Below are 23,458 nucleotides of genomic sequence, written 5' to 3'. Positions count from 1 at the left end.
AACAACGTTTAGTCTTTCATTTTGAACATCGTGCCAAGTGTTGACTGGTTTTTCCAACTTCCATTTTTTCGGAAGAATCGCGATTTTGTTTTCTTCAGGTTGTGGCAGACATAAATGCCTCTAATACATCTGTTTATGCACTAATTCATAGACCAATATTTTGCTAATAATGTTTAAAAATTAATATAAATAATGCACATATTCTTTGTTTATTGTAATTAGGTGAAAGCTTTATAAATGCCTACTAAAATCGATGGAAATGTAATTTTTCCCACGAAACCGACAAACAACATTTTGGTCATTTCCCCAGCGAAAGGGTAAATAATGGTTTTGTGGTTATTTTTCATTTTTATAAGTACACAAATTGGTGATTTGACAAAAGTTGCAGTTGCTTTCAATACTCAATAAAAATCTTTATTCAGAAGAAGATCGTAAGAAGACCAATTTCAAAACAAAAATGTGGCATATCTAAAAAGTTACTTTTAACAGTTATGTGTTTTTATTTTTTGCTGTTTTTTACAGCCAATGAGCATTTGACACAATCTGTAGATGAAAGCAAAAGTAAGAAACATGGACCGTCACAAAAAGCTCATGAAGGCAAGTAGCAATGTTTAAACACTGCAAGTAGTTTGTGTCAGTCTAATGATAACGTGTAGATTCACTAACTGGCATTTAGGCTATAACATTATTAATTAGCTATCTCTACCATACTTACTGTGAAACCTCTATTTGAACTTTACCTTTATCTAATAGTCAGCTGGAATAAAACTGCACTATTGGAGAAGGGTTGAATAATGCAACACTGTGCCTTTTATTGAATGTCACCTTTATTTGACAGCCACTCAGACATTTTTTGTTTTTAATGAACCAATAACAAAAGTAATAAAAGAAAAATGTCCACATGAAATGGTGTCATAAAGGTAATAATGACTCGGTTACATGAATAAAAATTAATTTTTGTTGTTTCTGTAATGGTTGCCATGGTTTTAGTGGTGATGGACCTGATAAGATTGATAGTCACAATCATCTAAACTACACTGATCATTCAAAGTCGCTAAGGTCTAAATCTGATCAATTGACTTCATATTCATCTAAAATGGGGTTATTATTTTAGGTGAATTCTTTTGGAGTACAATCTAACCCAAAATAATGCGAAACTTTTTAGAAACACTGTATAATGTAACTAAAGTTGTCATAACATATTGAAATCCGGTTTTTCTCAAAATCTTCACTATTATCCTTACAATTCTGAAAGATACACAATCAAAATAAATAATAACTGAATAATAATCACTAGCTACATAATGCTTTACTCAAAGTAGTTTTTTGTCAAACTCAGTCCGATACAAAAGTGTATATAAAAATGGTTTTGGCAAAAATGCTGAAGTAGACGGCATTTATGTCCACTCGAAGAAAAGTGCAAAATATATTCAACATTAGTAGAACCGCTTAGCCCAAAAACGGGTAATATTTATTTTCTCAAAATTGTGATGACCTATTCAAAAAATACAAGGCCAACCCTATTTGAAAGTTACCTCTAATAGAACTCCTTTAGAGAGAAAGGATTGAAAACTATCGGCCATGCCGCTCATATAGAGGTTTTTCGGTAAGTTAAATTGGAGTTATCAGTAAAGCTACTGCAAAACCTCTAATTGAACTCCGCCTTTAATAGAAATGCCACCTTTATTTAACCGTGGCTATATGATAAGGGTTCAAAATAAAGCGCCACCCTTTACTTGAAGGCAGCCTCCTATAATAGAAACTGATCAATTTAAAAGTGTCCACCAAATCGTACTATGAGTAACTCGGTCAAATATTTATCAATTAATTTTTCATCATTTTCTGTTCGCACCACCGTCTCATTTTCAACTCGAAAGCTTTTTAATTTTTTTGTTAAAACTTTGATGGGAACATCATAACAAGAATTTACTGTTTCAGGCTATTAGTAGTTTTTTTTAATGTAGTCTTAATTCTTAGACATATGTGAGAGAAAGAAGTTTATAATCGCGTATGAATGAGTAGTGTGCTCAGCGCGAATGCAACTAAGTTTTTCATTATAGTATTTGTGCGAAATGCAACATGTGAAAGTTTTGCACTGGTAAAAAATGGTTTGAACGCTAATATAAACTAGTTCAGCCATACAGAAGAAGAGTTGAAAACATTTTGGAAACATTTTCATTGTCAGAAAACATTTTGGAAGGTTTGGAAGAGCCAAAAATATGTTTTGTTTTAAGTAGCAATCAGAACGCAATTGGCTGAGCAAACAGCACAAATATTTTTCTTTCAAAAATGTTAATTTTTGTTCACGGATGTGTTATAAATATGATTAGTTCATGCCATTATTTTTGAATATATATTTACAGCATTTGATAGATTAATATATAATTTATTAATTTGCAATTTTATAGTATATTATTCGATAGCATCTTTGCGGTTACCTGAACTTGGCTTACAATAGATAGGCTCTCATAACCCCTCTTCCATTGCACACAAAAAGCAAGTTTTGAGAAAAAAACTGCAGCAACCCTACCAATGTATAAAGTTTTTGTGCGACCTTCAATTTCCTCCACTAGTACAAGACTCATGCATGAGTATAAAACATATAATCCTGCTTAGTTCATCAAGGTGTACAAGAAAGAATCAAGTAACAGGCAATGAACAGGTCCAGAACAGCCTTGCTCTCTACTGAAAATGTTCGTGCTTATATAGCTGCTAAACTCCGCCCTTGTTCTGCTTGGTTAGACCCGGCACGGCTTGGCCCGGCTCGGCTCAGGTCGGTCCAGCTTGGTTGGGTATCGAGTCGGTACGGCTCTGGCTTTGTTGTGGCTTGACTCAGCTTGGCTTGGCTGTACATCGGCTTGGCTTGGTTAAATGTAAGGGGACGCCATTCACCACACACTCTCGCCATTGACGACTACGGTCTCTAAACCACATCTTGTGGGATGACTAGCTGGGTCAAAGCTTCATGCTGGCAGGCTCCATAGCAGAGGAGCTCTATTTCCTCCCTGTCAAAGCCGGGCGGACCCGCCTGGGGGGCACAGTGGTGTCCTAGCCCGCTGTGCCCTTCTCCGGGGGCTGCGACATCTCCCTCCTCTGGTTGTGGGTGTGCAGGTAGCCATCGTCGAAGAGCCCCTCATGTTCTTCTGGCAGAACTGCTCCCAGGAGTCCTGGTCTACCAGATATACCACTGGCTCTACTCCTCCTTGCTGGTGAGTTGCGTGGTGTAGCAACATCTGGTCCCTCGACATGTGCTGCCAATTGCAGAGACTCACAAACATGGCAGCACATGAAATTGGATCCGCTGGGTGCTGGTTGTGAACTGGCAGATCCGGCAGCTGCCATCTTTCACCTGCTTTTCCGCTCGTGTTACAGTCCGGGAAGACAAGTACTTAATGGTCCTTACAATGGTCTTTTTTGGTGGCCTGACTCTTTATGGCTTCGGCTGCTTCCCAGGTGTACTTTCCCTCATGGCAACAGCCGGGGGAGAAGAAGACAACTCCGGTGAAGGGGGACTGACCCGTCTCCTCTTTGTGCGTACAGTAGCCACCCGACACTCTTCTTCCACTGGTTCTGGCATGACTTCTTTTAGTAGCTCCTTTACGCTGTCCTCTGTCAGAGTGGCATCTAACAGGGCCTCTGCTCTTTCCTCAGTATTCTCCAACATAGCAGAATCTGGCCATCATACCATCTCCCTCTCTGTGTTACTCCTTTTGTAGGCCACCACGTTTGCCGGCGTTGGCCTACCTACTCCTCCAGTTTCTTTCAAACTAATTGGGACCGAAGTCAGTAAATCCGATAGAGATGCATTGCCTTTGCTCTCCATCTTTTCCAGCGCCCTGATGTTGTCCAAAGAAAACGAGTGCTTTAATAAGAAATCCTTGGTTGCGTTCGTGAAATGAAACGCATTGGGTAGCATACACCATCTCCGAATCGTTCCGGCCTCCTAGTTGTCCGGGTCGGCCTCTGATTGTGCCGGACCGGATTAGATTGGATTTCGGGGCTGATGGGATCTGGTTTTGCGGTCTCTTCGGTCTCTACCGGGTTCGATTCCGGTTCTCCCGGAACTTTGTTCCGTGTGGCCAGATTGATTTCCTCGGATTTTGGAGGGCGTCCTGTACTTCCTTTTTTCTCTAGTTCGGCCGAATTTTTCCCGGGAAGTACCTCCTCTTGGCAGCTTCTATTAGCAACTTTTTCCAGCTGGTGGGTGGCATTATTGGTACAGGATCTATTCTGCCTTCCTCTTGCCTTCTCTTCAGCCTGCTGGTTTGAGCGCCCTTTATGTCGGGGCCTCTCCTTGGCTCCGGAGTGGCTGGGGCCTGCCCCAACCTCTCTGGGCAAACGTGATAAGGCTTCAGTCTTCCTTCGCTCTCCATGGAAGACTGTCCCTGCTGTTCCACTAAATAAGTGTGGTTTCTCCAGGCCTTCAAGACCTGGTATGGTCCCACAAAGTTCATCTGTAGCTTGGGATTTTCTTTTCGTCTCCGGCGTTTGTTCGAGAGCCATACCCAGTCACCTGGGGCGTACAGCAGTGGCTTTTCCTTATCCTCTTGTCGCACCTCCATTTGGCTTCACTGCAGCGCCTCGTGTATGGTCTGCAGTCTCTGCTGCACCTTAAGAGCATGCTCAAGGGCAGGAAAGAACTTGGTCGGGGGGGGTGACATTCTAGATTGTCTGGCAACCTCAGCTCTCGTCCCAACATTAGCATGTTGGCCGTTTCTCCAGTCGCAGAGTGGGGGGCTTGGCTCTGTATGTCCTCATCAGCTGAGGAAGAAGCACCCTCGAGGAATCCCCGAGTCTTTGGTTATTCCGCTCCACAATTCCATTTGCCTGTGGGTGATACAAAGTCGAGTGGGTTTTTCTTATGTTCCAGTGTTGGCACAGTTCGGCCATCAGTTGGTTCTCAAACTGTGCCCCCTAGTTTGTGTGGATCTGCTTGGGCAATCCCAGGTAGCAGAAAACCCACTCATCCATTGCCTTGGCAACCACCAGGGCTGTGGCGTCAGGTAGTGCCAATGCGTCCTGCCACCGGGTGAAGTGGTCAGTGAGAACCAGAACCCACTTGTTCCCCTTGACGCGACAGGAAATGGCCCCACCAGATCCACAGCCACCTTCTGCAAAGGTCGTTCTGCGTAGAGCCTCCTTTTTCCTCCGGCCCCCTTTTTCTTTCCATGCTTTGCGGCCTGGCATACCTCGCAACTCTTGATGAGCCACCTGACTGTGGACGTCTGCCCAGGCCAGTACCACGTCAGTTGGAGGCAACCTACCGTCCTTCCTATCTTAGAGTGAGCCAGGGTGTGCGATTGCCACACTGTGGTTTCCCGCATGGCCGGAGGGCAGATGGCGCACCAAATAGCGTGCTTCCAGCACGCCGTCCTGTCGTATGCGCAGAAAGCCCCGCATGTAATGCAGGATGTCCAGCTCTCCGCTCCCGACCTCAGCTGTTCTGCTGGCACCTCTTCTCCTGTGGCAATGGCAGGGTACATGATGGCCAGTGGTCCCTGACCGGTAGCCTGTGTCTTTGCTAGTTCGCCTTTTGGTCCTGTCACTCCTGGCGGGGCTGATAGCCCCTCGGTGAAACACCTGGCACCCAGGCTCAATTCCGCCACTGTGGGGGCGGGAGTCCCGTGCGGGTTGCCGTCCGGCCACCCGGGGTATGCAACACTGTCCAGGGTCGATCCCACCCTCTCGAGGACGGGAGTCCCATTCAGGCAACTGGTCGGTACTCACACGGCTAACGGCCCTTGTTCCTTTGCTAGCTCCTTCTGTGAGGGGCCCGTCCATCTGTTCAATGCTTGCGCATTGTCGGCAGTCCTCGCATGATTGCCTGCTCAATCCATCCGCATTCCGTGGCGAGTCCCTGCTCCAGGTTGTAGCGGAACTTCGCTAACATCGCAACCCACAAGGCTTCTTGGTTTGAGGGTTTCCTCCTCCGGCATAGCTACCGGAGGGACAAGTGGTCCGTCCACAGGAGGAACCCTTGCCCATACGGATACGGCCATAAGTGCTTGAACGCCTTCACTACTGTAAGTAGCTCTCATGGGGTGATACAGTAATTGCATTCCGAGGGGGTGAAGGTCTTGCCGTAGTAGGCAATGGCCCTCTCGCAGCCCTCCTGCACTTGAGACAGCACATCCACTGGTATCTGTGTCCAGGATGTACTGCCACCGAGGATCCGGATAGCCCAAGATCGAAGCGGTGCTGATGCTTTTGTTCAGTATGTCGAAGGCGGCCTGCTCTCCCTCTGTCCATCTCCAGGGCTCTCCCTTTGCAGTCAGTCGGTGCAAGGGGTGTACTATAGTGGCGAACTCTGAGATGAATTGTCGGTAATGACCGACCGTCCCAAGGAACCCTTGGAGTTCCCCTACTCTGCGCGTACTCGGCAACTTTGGTACTGCCTCCACTTTGTTGGGGTCTGTAGAGACTCCCTTCTGGCTTATTATGTGCACCAGGTAGCAAATCTGGGGTTGTAATAGCTTGCACTTGGAGGGCTTCAGCTTTATTCCGGCCTTGTGGAGTCTCTAGAAAACCTCCTCCAGCCGATGTAGATGCGTATCAAAATCCGGGGCGAAGACGATAATATCATCTAGATATAGCGGCAGCATTATCCAGTGGAGGCCATGTAGGACACGTTCCATGATTCTTTGGACGGTGGCAAAGTAGAAGGCAACACCTTCCACTTCCACAGCCCGGACTGTGTCGAGAAGGTTGACTTCTCCTGCACCTCTGCATCCAGGGGCACCTGCCAGTACCCGCTCACCAGATCAAGCGTGCGAAAATAGCAACTGCCGGACAGGGCATCCAAGCTGTCATTGATCCTGAGTAGCGGGTAGGCATCCTGCTCCGTGACAGCATAAAGACGCCGGTAATCAATACAGAAGCGCCATTTCCTGTCCTTCATCCAGACCAACACTACGGGGAGCTCCAAGCTCCTCCGGCGGGCTCGATGAGTTCTCGTTTGAGCTGGTCCTGGACCTGCCTCTCAGCCTCGGCCTCCTTCTCTGGTCTGAATCTAAGGGGGTTGTTGGATCGACTGAGTACCTTCCTTAAGTGGAATAGAATGTTGCACCTCCTAGGTCCTTCCCACGTCATCATCACCCGTACTAAACATGTTGGTATACCGATGCAGCAAAGTTGCCAATTTGGACGTTTGTCCCCCATCCTCACAGTTCGGCCGGGCCGACTAGAACAATTCCTCAAGGTGAGCCAGCACTCCATTGATGGAAGCCTGACCGGCGTCACACAATAATGGATCGTCTTCTTTGACCTGTGGGCCTCCACTCACGTGTACGTGTTGATAGTGGTTCCGGACCGAAAAATCAGCAGCCGCTCCGTAGTGTTCATGCAGCGGGTGATGACTTGTCCCTTGGGTCCCGGCTGGTTCAGGCTACTGGCCACGGGTGGTCCGTCGCGAAATCCCTCGATTAGTCCCATGGGCCAATAGTTCCGAGTGGTGATGCGACAGTGTGTCGCCATCTCTGTCCGGGCAAGAACCACTACCCCCCTTATCCCCTGCACTTTGCTCAGTAGCAACCGCCCATGCGGGTCTGTGCAGACTAGCTGTCTGCCATCCACCAAAAACACCGGTTGCTCAAACTCGAGAGCTCACTGATGAACTACGAAGAACGGCATACTGAGGATGGCATCTTCGCACAGTCGGCTCACTACAAAAATCTCCTCCGTCTTCACATCCCTCAAGCGAATAGTTAGATGGATTATTTCGTAGAAGGGAAGCCGTGTTCCGTCAGCTAATAGTCCGTGGCTGTCATTCTCCTTGAGTCGGTCCCGCACGGTTCCTGGCAATTGATCAAATACCTGTTTATTGATAAGATTGGTAGTGCATCCGGTGTCCAGTAGGAACTAGATGGGCCGCCCGTTCACTTTTCCTTGGTGTAAACAGCTCATGGAGTGCGCTCGGCTGAGGGCTTGCACCTTGGTGGTAACCTCCAGGACATCCTCCGCGAGGCCTGGAAGGCTTCCTTTCCGTGGTGGGGCGAGGTCAGTCCCTCGGGCCGTACCATGCCTAGAGCAATTCTGCTGCTCCTGTGATTGCCACTCAAAAGCGGAGAAGGGCTCGGCCCTGCCGCTTTCAAGGCAGGCTTCCGACTGTTCGGTCCAGTGAGGATGGTCCTCAGTGTCTGGAGTGGAGGAGATTTTGGGGTCCCCCTCCAGCGCTTCGGGTTACATCCCTGCTATTAGCACAGAGGGGCGTAGGCAATATCCAAGACAGGGAGGCTGTCCAGACTAATGTCACTCAATGACTGGTAATAATTCTGTGTCACCACAGGTCTTTCCTAAACACGAATTTTCCTTAGCCTAGTCCTTGCCGGTTGAGACCAGCCACCAGCCATTGTCGAGTCGCACGAAATCCTAGTATATTTTCGTGTTTGCTTGGCTTTGGCACAGCCAGTAGTCGAAGCTACTGCTGTGGCCGTCCTTCGTTTCCCGAAGCCGGTCTGATGTGGCGAAGGCAGTTCTTTCGTACATGCCCCGGTTGGCCGCATACCCAGCAAAGAGTAGCTGGCTGGCTCCTTTTTCTCAGCTGGGGCACGCACCTGCTCCTAGAGCTGCTCCACCTTGTCCGTAAGAGTTTGTACCAGCCATGCTAGTTGTCCTATGACATCTGTCTCGGTCGAGTTCACCTGGTCAGAGGTTCCTCCCTCCAGGACTCGCACCGAAGTTCCGATGGGCCTACACTCGCCTCCCTGGATTTGAAGATAGTCATTTCCAGCTCGTACAGCATTTGCCAGCTTGGGCGTAGTTACGGCCAACATATGTCTCTGCAGGGCAGGATCTCTCAGCGAGCTGCAGAAAATCTCCATAGCCATGCTATTTTCTCAGCAACACCCGCTCTAGTGCCTCGACTAGTCTGTCGGGTTTCGGGTCAGCGCTCCTGGCTCTCCTGTCAGCCATGTCAGGCTCCTAGTAGGTTTCTGCTCATCTCCCATAGCAGTGCCTCTACTGTGTCTGCGGCTGTTGGCTCCTTTCTGGGTTTCTTCTCATAAAAAGCTCTTCTAGTAGAAGCACACCGCCTCTTTAAGCAAGTCCCGCCGGATCCCTTAGTAGGTTTTTGCTCCTGGATCAGTGCATCTACCGGATCCGATTGACAGGTTTTCCGCAGCTATTCCTTGGTTTCTTTCAGTAGGAAGTTTTTCCAGTAGGAGCTTGCTGCCTCGTCAGATAAATTCTTTTAGTGGGTTTCTGCTCCCGGAGCAGTGCATCTACTAATCGTGTAGGGCTTTCCACATCTCTCTGTGGGTTTCTTCTAGTAGGAAGTTTTTCCAGTAGGAGTGGTGTTGCGTTTTTCAGGCACCCCTAATTTGTCCAGAGTTCAGTGATCCAATGCAAGCCCTGTGGTGGAGTTCTTGGGGGTCATTACCAATCCCTCTGCTGCCACCAGTGTAAAGGTTTTGTGCGACCTTCACTTTCCTCCACTAGTACAAGACTCGGGCATGAGTACAATACATATATTTCTGCTTAGTTCATCAAGGTGTACACAAAATAATCAAGTAACAGGAAATGAACAGGCCCAGAACAGCTTTGCTCTCTACTGCAAATGTTCGTGCTTGTATAGTTGCTAAACTCCGACCTTGTTCTGCTTGGTTAGACCCGGCATGGCTCGGCCCGGCTCGGTTCGGTCCAGCTCGGTTCGGTACCAAGTCGATATGGATCTGGCTTGGCTGTAGCTTGACTCAGCTTGGCTTGGCTGTACATCGGCTTGGCTTGGCTAAATGTAAGGCGACGCCATCCACCACAAATGAATGCAATGAACCATTATGCAACACTCTTAAAATGGTTGTAACATATAAATATGCTTTTAATTTTAAATGAAATGAAAACTGAAAGCTCAAGCAAATTGCAAAGCCCGGCATACACCAAAATATCTCCTCAGGTTAATTGCAATCAATAAGTATAATCGGGTAGAAATATTTCTCAGCTTTCTAATACATATGTATTTGAAGCTATGCCAAGTTGGGGATAAACAAGCAAACTTTTGCATAAAAAAAGTTGCTTTGCCCAAAGAAAAGTGCAAAATATAGGCAACATTCACTTTGCCCGTAAAACCGTTAAGTCTATCTCTCAAAATTCCAACACCCAATGCCCAATGCCAGCCTTTGTTTAAACGCCACTTCTATTTGATCGCCTCTATTAGGGGAGGTTTGAAAAATAGACCACCATGGCGTTCAACTAAAGGTTTTACAGTATGTTTGCATGATTTCAATAGCGTACCAATTTTTTGTGGTTAATCAATGAGCAGCTTGGGAGTTAGTTGTAAACTCCAGCTCAAAGGTGCTCGTATAGTTAGTTGACGCTAAGTTAATTCTGAGTTAACAGTAAAGCATGATTAGAGCAGCAATTCAATTTTGTGTGATTCACTGAACAGCTATGTGATGCTAGGAAAGTAACTCCACAATGTGGATAGTCATTTAAAACTAGATATTAGCATCAGCGCATTTAATTTATGACTCGGAAATTAACCAATAGTTAATCGGTTGGTGTTCGGCACAGTAGTGCTTTGGTTGGAGATGGTAAACAAGAGGTCATCAATATAACGTGGGGCATAACAGTCATATAGTTTAGCTTATAAATAGATCCTGCTTTGGAGTACTGTGAGTCATCAGAAAACAAATCTAAACAGTCTACCGTCCATCGATAGCTCAACAAGCTGCTTTAATTATTAGTTTTTCTTTCCAAAGATCAAGTGAATTATTCTAAATATACTTCTTTCTGAACCGCTCTATAAAAATGTTGTTATCAATTCCGTGATTTAAATTGAATGTAATCAGTATTTGAACTAATCATATATACATGAGCTACAACATTTGAGACCAGTCGAACAAACACACTGAACTGCGTTCTTTATAGCCATTCATGTATGAAAACTTTGATGAAGTGAGCTTCGATTTGCCACCATTACCAATATTGTTACCATCTAAAATCAATAGGCGGATATCATAAAAAATGATACCCTTCAAACAGGGATAAAAATATTAATGTTTGTTTTGAATGAGCTCATAATATTTGAATTAGAGTTTGTGATCAAGCTGCATAAGCTGTGGTTAAGTGGTTAGTACACCAGCTTATAATCAGAAGGTCGGTAGTTCGAATCCTACTGGAAACGTTGGTGGTTTGGTGGAAAAGATTAACTACAGCACAAGTGCCCTTCCTAGCACCGACTAAGCTCGACATTCTCATGAGTTTTTGTTTTGCAACCTCATGAGCAAATAGGCACAATTAATCTTATACCATAATGAAAGATCACATGGGTGATTAGCTCTACCATGAAAAGTCAAACGAAAAATTGTACGCTATTTTAAAATTGTGTTCTTCATTGGCAATTGATATAAAACATACAATAAGCATACTTTGTTAGCATCTTTTAATGTTTCATTACATGATTGGATAAAAATGAATGTCTCATTGGTAAACTTATGACATTACATTCATCTATTGACAATTTTAGAAATTTATCACAACAGGTTCATGATGGTTGAGATGTTTGTCCTAAAAATGTATCGGGTTGTTGACAAATTTTTATAGTTTCTATCAAACAAGGAAAACAAAACTTATTTCTAAGTCGATAATTTAGTTTTGGTGTATATTACGATTCAAACTGTTTAAATGGTAAATCTCTATACACAGTGAATGTATGAAGACCTTTTGCAGTTTCACTAGATTATTTTACATTATACAGCTGTTGCATATTGTTCAGGCATTTCTTTCTAAACATAGTTTTTTCATTCTTTTTTAATCACTGAACTGTAGTTTTAAAAAGTAGACAAATGATTTAGAATAATTGATTGCATTTTTGATGATAACTAAAGTCATAAAAGACTGTTGTTTTTTATAACTACTTTGGAAGTTTAATAGGCCCCACCTTTGTTAATGTGATAGTTTGTGTGCTGTTTAACTCCCAATGCAGTGAATTATAACTGAAGATTTTTCTTATGTTTTGATTTTTGAGATAGAATTTGTTAGAGTGTGTGGAGCATAATTGATGCAGAAGCGTCAATTAAACGGCTTTCTTAAGTAAAAACTGATCATTTTGTAAAATATTTGCTACATGACGATACAAAGCATAATTTACAATAAACCAAAATTTTATTTGGTTGAACAAACAATTGTATAACAGCAGACCAAAAATAATTAGTCGAAACTTGACTTAGAAATAAAACCTGCAAAAATTAAAAGTTCCCATAAAAGATTCACATTATAATTATCATATCATATCTGTAATGCTCAGCTGTGTAAATACTAAACACTTTCATTTGTGTGCGTAAAATGATATTTTCTCTTCATTTGTTTTCATACAAGAGCATATTCTTGTCGAAGTTTAATTGAAAACATTATCAGTGTTTAACTGCTCTAATTTAATCTGCTTAATGATGCAAATATACTTCTCTTTATTCAGCATGCCAACTTATGACACCTTCACAGACAGATGCAACATGTGGAGTAGACAATTCTTTGGTGAACATTTCAGTAAGACTTCATGACAGTGTTATTAAAGGTAAAATAACCATTGGTCAATGAATAGTTTTTTTTCAATATAATCATTGCAGGTTGATTGTTTTGCGATTAATACCTTCATGAATTTAAATGTAGTACAGTACATCCTCGGGATACAATTACCCACGTTATGTACGATAAAAATTATACGCGTATAATTTTTTGCTTTGCGAAATGGAGCATGATGATATCTGCATCTCGCCTATACAAATATTATTTTACCGTACCAATTCAACCAAAATTATAGCAGCTATATTATAAGTCGGTTTTTAATACCTGTGCAAAGCCGAGTATTCTGCTAGTAAATACAAGAAGTAGTCAGACACTATAGTAGTATCACTGTATTCAATACGCGCACTTTACATATACAATATAGCCATAGTGTTTAGTACATGCTACTTTTAGAAAAATTAGTTGAATAGTTACTCCTTGACACCACTTGACCTTATAATACATAGTAATATGGTACGTAATATCTGTTGCAATCATTTACTGCCAAATGTCACATTTATTTCAATTGACTTCATTATCATTAGTTATTGTGGATTTCACCATATCTCTACAGAGCTCTATGCAATATCTTTAACAATAATTATAATATAGTATTTGATGTACTCAATATGGCTACTAATCAGGACTGTGCAATTTGCAGAAATTCATTCAACTAATACTGTGAGCAATATACAAGAGGAAGAAAAACTTTCTGCACCTTGCATTAACAACCCAATTGAAGACCTGAAAGGTGAGGGATAGGTAATTGTATTTATTTGTAAGAACTCTTTTGCAAGAATATTCCATGGCTCATACATGTATTCCTCATGTCTCCAACGCCAATAAAACTATTCCCATTATCATGCATTTGCTGTTTATTGGCTAGGCAGCTCATTAATCATTGTGATGGAAAACACAGTAACAAGTAATGTCATGGTAGCTGTCACAATATTGTCTCAAACAATACAGTGTAAATAATATAATTATGTCAGTGATGTAGAGTGAAGCAGACTAATTCAATCAATCTACTGATTGTGCCGGAGATTAGAAAAAGAAGAAATGAAAACAAAGAGATATGTCCAGGCTAAAAGTTTCCTTGTTTCTTTGCAGATAATAAAATACGAGCAAGCCTATATGGAAACCTTTTTGAAGATAAACCTCGCTTTCAACTCCCGGAGATTCCTTCACATCTCTTTGAAGACCTGAAAAAGTATGTTCTGTTCATTAATGTTTGTTCAATATTTTGGCTTTGGCATGAATTGAACTTCCTCAAAAAATTGTTCATTGCTTTTGCAAGGTTTTTGCAAAACACAAAATTTACTAAATTTTTTCAATTAAATTTTAATTAATAATGCCTGATAATTAAACTTTTGAAGCCTAAATGAAGACTGTTATTCCAGCATCTGCATGGCTCTATTTACAAAGGTTGCTTCAAAGCAACAAAGAAAACCAATCAAATTAATTCATGCACAGGGCTTTAAACTGGAAATTTTACTTCTACTTTCAACCATCTTCAATGATTTTCAAATATTTTTAACCCCTTCCTAATAAACCTCTTTTGTTACAATGACAATTTTGCTGGGACGATATCGCAAAAAATTGGATGCTACTCGCTTGTTGGTATATGACAGATGATTGTGATGCAGATGAAAAAAAAGGTAATAAGGATAATTTTGCAGATTATTTTGAGTCATAAAACGATGATGAGCTCGTGCCTAATGAATATGATGCTACAGTAAAGGTTTTAGAAGTAATCAAAATCATTAAATTTTTGTAGCCTGAAAAATGGAAAAAAGATTTGTTATATGTAATGATATTTTCTGTGTTTTGTTGGGCTTTTTACCAGTGTTTTACTAAATTTCATTGAATTATGAACGTATTTACATATATTTACCAAAAAATTCAAAACATCCTATTGTTAGATAAATTGCCCAGAAATACTGACACACATTGACAAGCACAGCAGGGTTCAAAGGGTTAAACATTCAAAAATATGTGCCCACTTTTTGAAATAAAACGCAGGAAACCAAATTCCATGAAGAATGTTTAAAGAAAATAGGATCAATAGCAAAATAGACGGAATAGCAAACAAGGATTAATTGAACTTTTTACTATGTTACATTTATAGGAAGTAATGAGATTGTATTGACTCTTAATACCATTCATTACCTTTGGGTCAAAACTGAGTATTGAATTTATTTTTATGGTGTATTGAACGAACGTAAAATTTAACTTGTCTATTTTAGAATAGAGGTCAGACATGGAATTCAACGTCTGATTGTCTTGCCTGTGCCTAAACGAGGAGTCTGTGTCTGTGGAGAAAATATCGAAAGAATTCGTCATGAGATAGAAAATGTTTTTTCAGGATTCGGATTCGAAATCAGAATACAAAACGTAGCATTTTATGCAGGAATTCCATATATTACATGGCTAGCTCGTCTCAAAAAAATTCTTGCAGAATCTCAAAACCAATTTTCAAAGAGGAGGCATGTTGCTCAGAAAGAAGCTGAATGTGAGCTAATAGCAACAACTCATGAGAAACAGACTGATGGCAGCCAGCTTGAAGTGATGTTTGCTATTGTTCCGGCACACCTGCTGCACAGTGGCACTAATGAAAGCAATCAACCAGCAGTTTCAATAAACCTTGTTGAACCAGCGTCTCGGCCATTCATTTACACATTTCATGAAGATGAGACTCAAGCTTGCAACCTTCAAGCTACTCCAGTCTTCAAATACAGAATCACAACAGAAATTCAAAGTGATGAACAAGGCCACTCGCATATGAATGACATTGCAGCTCTAAGGTTTGAGCAAAACCCGAGACAAGCACTAAACTCCGCTGTGAAGCCACTGCCTGTTCCGAAGCAGTCCTACATTGACTTTCTTGCTTGGAGGCAATCTGTAGTGATGGTTGGAGGTCATGTAGGACGGATTGTTCCTTCACCCATAGTTATAGGAAACGATTGCTGGGCTCTTGGGCTTCACCTTGCCTTTGTCATCCCTACTACAGAATCCTGCCAATTGCCGAGGTTTGTGAATAAACATGAAATAATTTTAAAAATAACTGTTTGCAATCGCTTTGAAAATTGTGTGACAAACTAAATGTAAAGTTTTACTTACAGCATCTTTGAAACTTTCTGAATTTCCTATGGTTCAATTTCTTGCTAAAAACTTGACTCACACAAAATTTTTAGCAGGGTAATAGTTTGTTTAACACAACTTCCTCTTTTAATTTCATATTCGTTAAGTTGATAAGTTAAGTTGATAAGTTAAGTTGATAAGTTAAGTTGATAAGTTAAGTTGATAAGTTAAGTTGACAAGCTCATCTGTAAAGGTTGGTTACTAAAACTAGACTGATGCGTGATAACAAAACCATGACACTATTTATATGAGTTATTTTCCTGTTTTTAGCCTGTACTTACTAGTTATACCACTAATTTAATTACATAAGGTCATCTTGATATGTCAGAGCACGAGTTAGTTACATAGCCAACAGTATTATAGTAGTATTTTTGAGACTACTAGCTGCTTTTAATGGAGGCAATAATATTTACTCATAACTGGCAAGATGCATTTTAAAACCTTACTAAATAGCTTGCCATAACTATTGAAATAATGTATGGCAGAGCTGCCAGACTGATTTGATCCTAAACACTGTTTTACATAGTGTTTGTTTTTCTGAAAAGATATTCAATGAAGAGAGGTCAAACAACTGACAATACAATGTTGAATATTAATTCAAAATCATCAGAATATTCTAAAATATTGACGGTTAAACGTCAGTCAGTTGGTCATGACTGCAAACCAAATGCTTGGCTGTCAATCGACAAAAGATAACACTATTGATGGGGTGTTGGATAGTGCTTCACGTCTACTGCTTGTACATTAATATTTTTAATGTACAAGCTAACGATAAAAGATAACACTATTGATGGGGTGTTGGATAGTGCTTCACGTCGACTGCTTGTACATTAATATTTTTAATGTACAAGCTAACGATAAAAGATAACACTATTGATGGGGTGTTGGATAGTGCTTCACGTCTACTGCTTGTACATTAATATTTTTAATGTATAAGCTAATGATAAAAGATAACACTATTGATGGGGTGTTGGACAGTGCTTCACGTCTACTGCTTGTACATTAATATGTTTAATGTACAAGCTAACGATAAAAGATAACACTATTGATGGGGTGTTGGATAGTGCTTCACGTCGACTGCTTGTACATTAATATTTTTAATGTACAAGCTAACGATAAAAGATAACACTATTGATGGGGTGTTGGATAGTGCTTCACGTCTACTGCTTGTACATTAATATTTTTAATGTATAAGCTAATGATAAAAGATAACACTATTGATGGGGTGTTGGACAGTGCTTCACGTCTACTGCTTGTACATTAATATTTTTAATGTACAAGCTAACGATAAAAGATAACACTATTGATGGGGTGTTGGATAGTGCTTCACGTCGACTGCTTGTACATTAATATTTTTAATGTACAAGCTAACGATAAAAGATAACACTATTGATGGGGTGTTGGATAGTGCTTCACGTCTACTGCTTGTACATTAATATTTTTAATGTACAAGCTAACGATAAAAGATAACACTATTGATGGGGTGTTGGACAGTGCTTCAGGTCTACTGCTTGTACATTAATATTTTTAATGTACAAGCTAACGATAAAAGATAACACTATTGATGGGGTGTTGGACAGTGCTTCACGTCTACTGCTTGTACATTAATATTTTTAATGTACAAGCTAACGATAAAAGATAACACTATTGATGGTGTGTTGGATAGTGTTTCACGTCTACTGCTTGTACATTAATATTTTTAATGTACAAGCTAACGATAAAAGATAACACTATTGATGGTGTGTTGGATAGTGTTTCACGTCTACTGCTTGTACATTGATATTTTTAATGTACAAGCTAACGATAAAAGATAACACTATTGATGGGGTGTTGGATAGTGCTTCACGTCTACTGCTTGTACATTAATATTTTTAATGTACAAGCTAACGATAAAAGATAACACTATTGATGGTGTGTTGGATAGTGTTTCACGTCTACTGCTTGTACATTAATATTTTTAATGTACAAGCTAACGATAAAAGCTAATTTTTTTAATGATAAAAAATTATGATTGCTGACAGCAACAATAATAACCGATGAGAGTAAAAATTGCTGTAGAGCTACTTTCTATTTGCTCGATGACTTTGTCTGCAACATTATTCGCATTTTAGATGTCCCAGAAGCAAATTGTTAAAGGTTGATTTGCAACAAAATTCACATTACAATTATTTGGTATTTAAAGATTTCCCATGTTTTACCCTGTTGTGTTGTAGTGCAAAACATGTGGAAATATGATCAGAAGGCCTTGAAAGCTCAAAAACAAAAAGCCACCATAGATTGAAATCAGTTAATTTCTCTGACGTAGTCATTACATTTGGTTATTGTTTTGTCATGTGAATTTCTCACATGAATTGGAAGGCCAATAAAAGGCTCATTTCTATATAAAACTTTTCGTAGCACTAGTTTATAACAAACACTTTGGGTTTTACCGAAGACCCCGAGTCAAATATAAACGCTCGCTACTTTACAGTTTTGTTTCAGCTTGGTCTAATTGTCTAGTCGTAATCTGATCATTAGACCCATACTTCGCGAATAATTTTTGCAGCATTTTTTATTATCACAGCTGACCAACAGGCTCGTCATGTTTATTAGAGAATGATATGTTTTCCTTTGATCTACATGTAAGGTTAAAATATTAAACAATGTTTCACGGTGGGTTATAAGATATCAGTGCTGATAGCGATCATATTACAATGATATTACATATGACATATGACATATTACATTAAAATTACGATAAAATAGACACGTGAGAACAATATACATGGGTTTATTGAATGCGTGAAGTATATTTGTGATAATAGTTCCACGAATGAGGTTGCGTGAAAGTGTAAACCGAAGCCATCCTGTAACAACTATGTCCCATTTGAGCCGTTTTGGAAAGAGATTTAAAACTACAGCAGTCTCGTGATGGCGGCGATTAACTTTTCCTTTTTGAGCTTTTAAGAGCTCGTAATGACATTTCCACATATTTTACATATACAAAACAGCAGAGTAAGACATAGTGAATCTTTTGATACCAGAATAACTGTACTGTGAATTTTGTTGCAAGTCAACCTTTAAGTTTGCTGCCTCTACATCTGGAGATCCCAAACTACGACGGTCTCGTGTGGCTGCGATTAACTGTTCGTTTTTTAGCTTTTAGAAGCTTGTAATCACATTTTCACATATTTTGAACCTACAAAACAGCAGAATAAGACATAGTGAATCTTTTGATATCAAATAACTGTAATGTGAATTTTGTTGCAAGTCAACCTTTAAGCTACATACTTTTTCCTCTCTATGATTTACTGAGATCATTTACATGATTTTCATTTGAAAATAATTACCAGCATGAGAATCGCAACAGTCACTCTTGTGGGTTTACTTAGCTAATACCCTAGATAACCCTAGGTTCACTTGCTAACCTGTTTACAAACTTTAGCTCATTCACAGGAACCTACTGGGTGTAAAACCTTTAGTATTTACAGACCTGAATGGCGTGCATAGAGATAGCTTTCAAGCAAATAAGTTTAAGTAAAAATACAAATGTATTGATCTGCCTTCTAGATAATAACCTGATGTATTTTTAAAAATCATTTCCACTTAATTTATTTAGTTAGAAGTCTACAAGTCAGATTATAATAATTGTTAATTTAAATTGATTGTTTATTGCAAGTATAGTAAACATTATGACCATACCACCAGAAGTTAACTTCAACTTTATGGTCAAAGATATACCAGCAGTCACTGATACGTTGCTTTACAGAGTGATACCCTAATCGTTTTTATAGGCAGTTTTGAAAATTTAAAAGTTAGGATTTCTGATTCTTTAAAAAGTATAATGAGCTTATTTAGATAACAATAAAAGTAATTTACAAAAAAAGTCATAATCGTTTCAAAAGAATCGGCTATATTGAAGCGATCATCTAGAATGGGTTATTGCACTCATACTCGCACACAAGCACACACACAACTGAGATTCCACCTCAAATCTACGGAAATGCGCGCTTGCACTGCCTTACAACCATGCTCAGGCTTGTACTTGCACTTGTGCTTTTCCTGCACTTGCTGATGCACATGCACATATAGGCACTGATTAGTGTATCAAATTTATTTTCTATTTGAAGGTTTGAAACTGGTGACTGTGGTAAGATTTTGCACATTCAAGACAAGTCGGGTCATTGGATGCCAATCGCTATGTTGGTAGGAAAATATACAGTAGAAATACCAGAGTATGAATCAAGCATTTACATTGCGATCATTCTGAGTGAAGCGCTGAATGAGATAGAGAGAGACTTTGGAGACATAATCTCTGATATACAGCTTCATCCAACATCATCTCTCTATTCTGGTATGAGAAAAATTCTTATTAATGTTTTTTTACAGTTTCGCGGTCAAAAGGTGCTCTAAACTTTACAGTGTTAAATGTTATAGTTATGCTAGTTAATCTAACTATAGTGCTTCACCTGTCAAATATTGCTTTCAGTGTTTTTTTACTGAACTGTATTGAATGCTGTTCTGTGGGTCAAGTAATGATTTCAATGTCACAACCTACCGTGGGTGTTCATTAATGTACTCAATGGGAGATGCTGTACCGCATATTAATATAAAATGAAATTATATAATGCGATGTTATGTAACATAAGAATGTCACATTTAATACCAGATCTTAGCCACTAGATGACTATTGCGACTTTGCAGGCATAGGTGGTAAATTTGAACAATTAAAATCCACTTATTTCAATGCAATACTTTGTTTTTATGTGATGTTACGAAGGGTAAAAATAAATTACTTCGTATTTAGTTATTTTATGAAGGATAATTTGATTAGATATGCGAGAGAATTGACATACGAGCTCAGTCTTGAAAAGCATTAGACTTGCATGTCAAGGTATTACTTTAAAGCGGAACCTTGGTTCTCAAATGCTTCAGTTTTCGGCCAGTTTGGCTTTGGACAAAAAAAATTTGCGATTTGTTGGTCTTGGATCTCGAACATAAATTTGGTTTGCCAAACGGAAGCATAAGCAATGGAATCAAACGTCAAGAACAGCTCCGGATTGGCGTAGAAACATTCGACGTTGTTGTGAGCCACTTTCAGAGGGTTCTCAAACAAAAAGAGAAACAAGTTACGCTTCATAAATTCTTTACAAAAATAAGGAACCATTTGGGGATGATGTCTCCTCTACCGAAAAGATTTTCAAGAAAGAAAACTCCTCAAGTTGAGTTACCCTAAATTGTTTTGGGAAAAGATTATCCTTCAAAGATGTGAAATAAATGTGCTATTGCTGTTTATAAAAGATTTTTACACGATTTTTGATGTAACTGATCTGTTGGATTTTTTGCTGTTTCATTAACAGTTTCTGCAAATTCGGTATCTTAACTGTTGATGTCTTTGATGTTTAAGAGCAAAACATATGAAATGTTTACTTTTTGTTTTCTTTTCTGATCATCATAGATAGAAAGTACTTTGTTAAAATCAAACACAAACTTTATCTACTTGTTTTTATTTATACTATGCAGTATACAGTACAGTTTATGGTGTGAAATGTTAAAAAAATATTTAAGTTGTTCACTTAACTGAAGTTGTTCACTTGAATTGAAACGGATTAAAATTTACATACGTTAAGTCTAATAAGAAAAATTGATTCAGATCTCAAACAACTCAGTTTTTGAACCACATTTTGGAATGGATTATGTTGGAAAAGTGAGGTTTCACTGTACTAGCATGCTATAAAAAGTAATATAAAGAAAATACTATTAAATTTGTGACTCTTTAAAGAAATAACAGTGAAGAGCCTTAAATCAACACAGCAAACAAGAAAATGTTAATACTTACATGTATTTGTTTTAAATACAGTATTTAAACTGTTTTACATTTTATCTTATGCAATACTAGTTCTGAGCCTTCTGACTCCATTAGTTATAACATCACAGCTTTTGTTAGAAAACCCTCAAGGGAGTTTATGGCTACAGGTGGTTATATTTTGTTACTCTTTTTGACTAAAATCCAAAGAATTTTGCAGTAGAGCAAAACAACTTTGGCATATCAAAATTGTTTCACATATCTTAAATAAAATTGTATATATATATATATAAATTGTTTCCTCACCTCGATTAACCCGTATGGGTGGTAATTCCTGCTCTAACTCGGGTCTCCTACCAGACTCGAGTTAGAGCAGAAATTAACACCCATAGATATTACCATAGAGCAGAAATTACCACCCACTATATATATATATATATATATATATATATACAGTCAAACATGGATAACTCGGCCATGGATAGCTCGAAAACATGGTTAATTCGAACGGTTTCTTTGGTCCGTTCCCACGTAATGATAAATTGCTATAGATAACTCGAACTCAACACTGTTAATTCGAACTGTTTTTCTGCCCAACGGCTACCGAAACGGTTGTTATCGCTTTAGAAAATCACTTTATTCAAAGCCATAGGGGTAAACCTCATATTTTCGTAATTCATAAGCGTTGTTATTACCACCATCGGCAAAATAATTTTGTCAACGACTTTTCTAAAGGTTTGGTCAAATTTGATTTATACTGCTATACGATTAATAGCACGGGCTTGCCGGGTCACGCGCGCAAGGATTTTCGCCACGCACATACAAAACAAAAACAGCATGTTGTTTTGTATGTGCGTGGCAAAAATTATTGAGTGCGTGACCCGGCTAGCCCGTGACGAATAGTTTTCCGACGTTGATTCCGTGTTGAATCAACGTCGGAATGTTGAATGTTTAAAACGTCTTAAAATTCTTTTTATTAAACGTATACGTTGTCATAGCTAAAAAAAACTATTCATCGTTTGACCTAAACACAGAATACGTGTGTACATTCAATAAGTATCCATTCAAAAAGCGTGAGTGATATACAATGTACCGTTAAACCTCGTAAAACTTTTAATTGAACTGCCTCGGAGTGTTGTTCTTAACGAATCCCAGGTAAAGTAAGGGATTTTTCTTTGGTAACTTTTTCTTGAAGTTGCATAAACTTCAAGAAAACTCGGCAAAATTGATCGTGGGTAAAACGCTCAAAAGAAAAAGATGTCTTTTTTTGAGCATTTCAACAACGATCAATTTTTGCCAATGTCAATCTAAAAAAACGTCCTGGCAATAACATCACCTCAAACAACAAACCAATCTCAAGTGATAGAAAAATCTCTATACTTTTTGATAAAAACGTTTTAAACTTTACATTAGAAGCATTTAATTTGAAACAAGCCATTTGTGCTTTTGATTTATATTATAGTTTGCATATGTACATGTATCTACTAATAAATAAGTAAATACATGGACTTGTGACAGTGCTCTGATAACTTGAATGCTCTGATAATTCGAACACTTTTGCTCGGTCCCGTGAAGTTCGAGTTATCCATGTTTGACTGTGTATATATACATATATATATATATAAATTTGGTAAGAAATTTATTAAAATTTGACTAAGCAAAAAATTACTAAAAGTTTCGTATTACACAAAAGGTGTGTAACACTCATCAGATAAAATGCTTAGTGAGGACTATACACAAGATTCTGCATTAGCTGGTAAGCTGAAATAAAAGCTCAGGTATTAAAAGCTAGATGGATAAGATCTATTATGTAATGCTATTTCGTAAAAGGTGTTTCTTAGCATGTCTACATGTAGATATTAGTTCGCTACGTTTGTTAAGAGTTGCCTTCTCAGGTCTGTAAATGATGAAATATTTTTCTAATGTACATAATCTGCAATTTCCGGTGCTTTTAGAGTATGGCTTGGCGTGTGATAAAATCTTCCAGGCTATGTTGTAGTCAGCGCCGCTTTCCTTGAGTTCCCATATGTGGCT

Source organism: Watersipora subatra, chromosome 2 (genome assembly GCF_963576615.1).
Source record: "Watersipora subatra chromosome 2, tzWatSuba1.1, whole genome shotgun sequence".
Lineage (NCBI taxonomy): Eukaryota > Metazoa > Bryozoa > Gymnolaemata > Cheilostomatida > Watersiporidae > Watersipora > Watersipora subatra.
The sequence above is the reverse complement of the archived record's forward strand: the minus strand, read 5'-3'. Positions refer to the sequence as shown.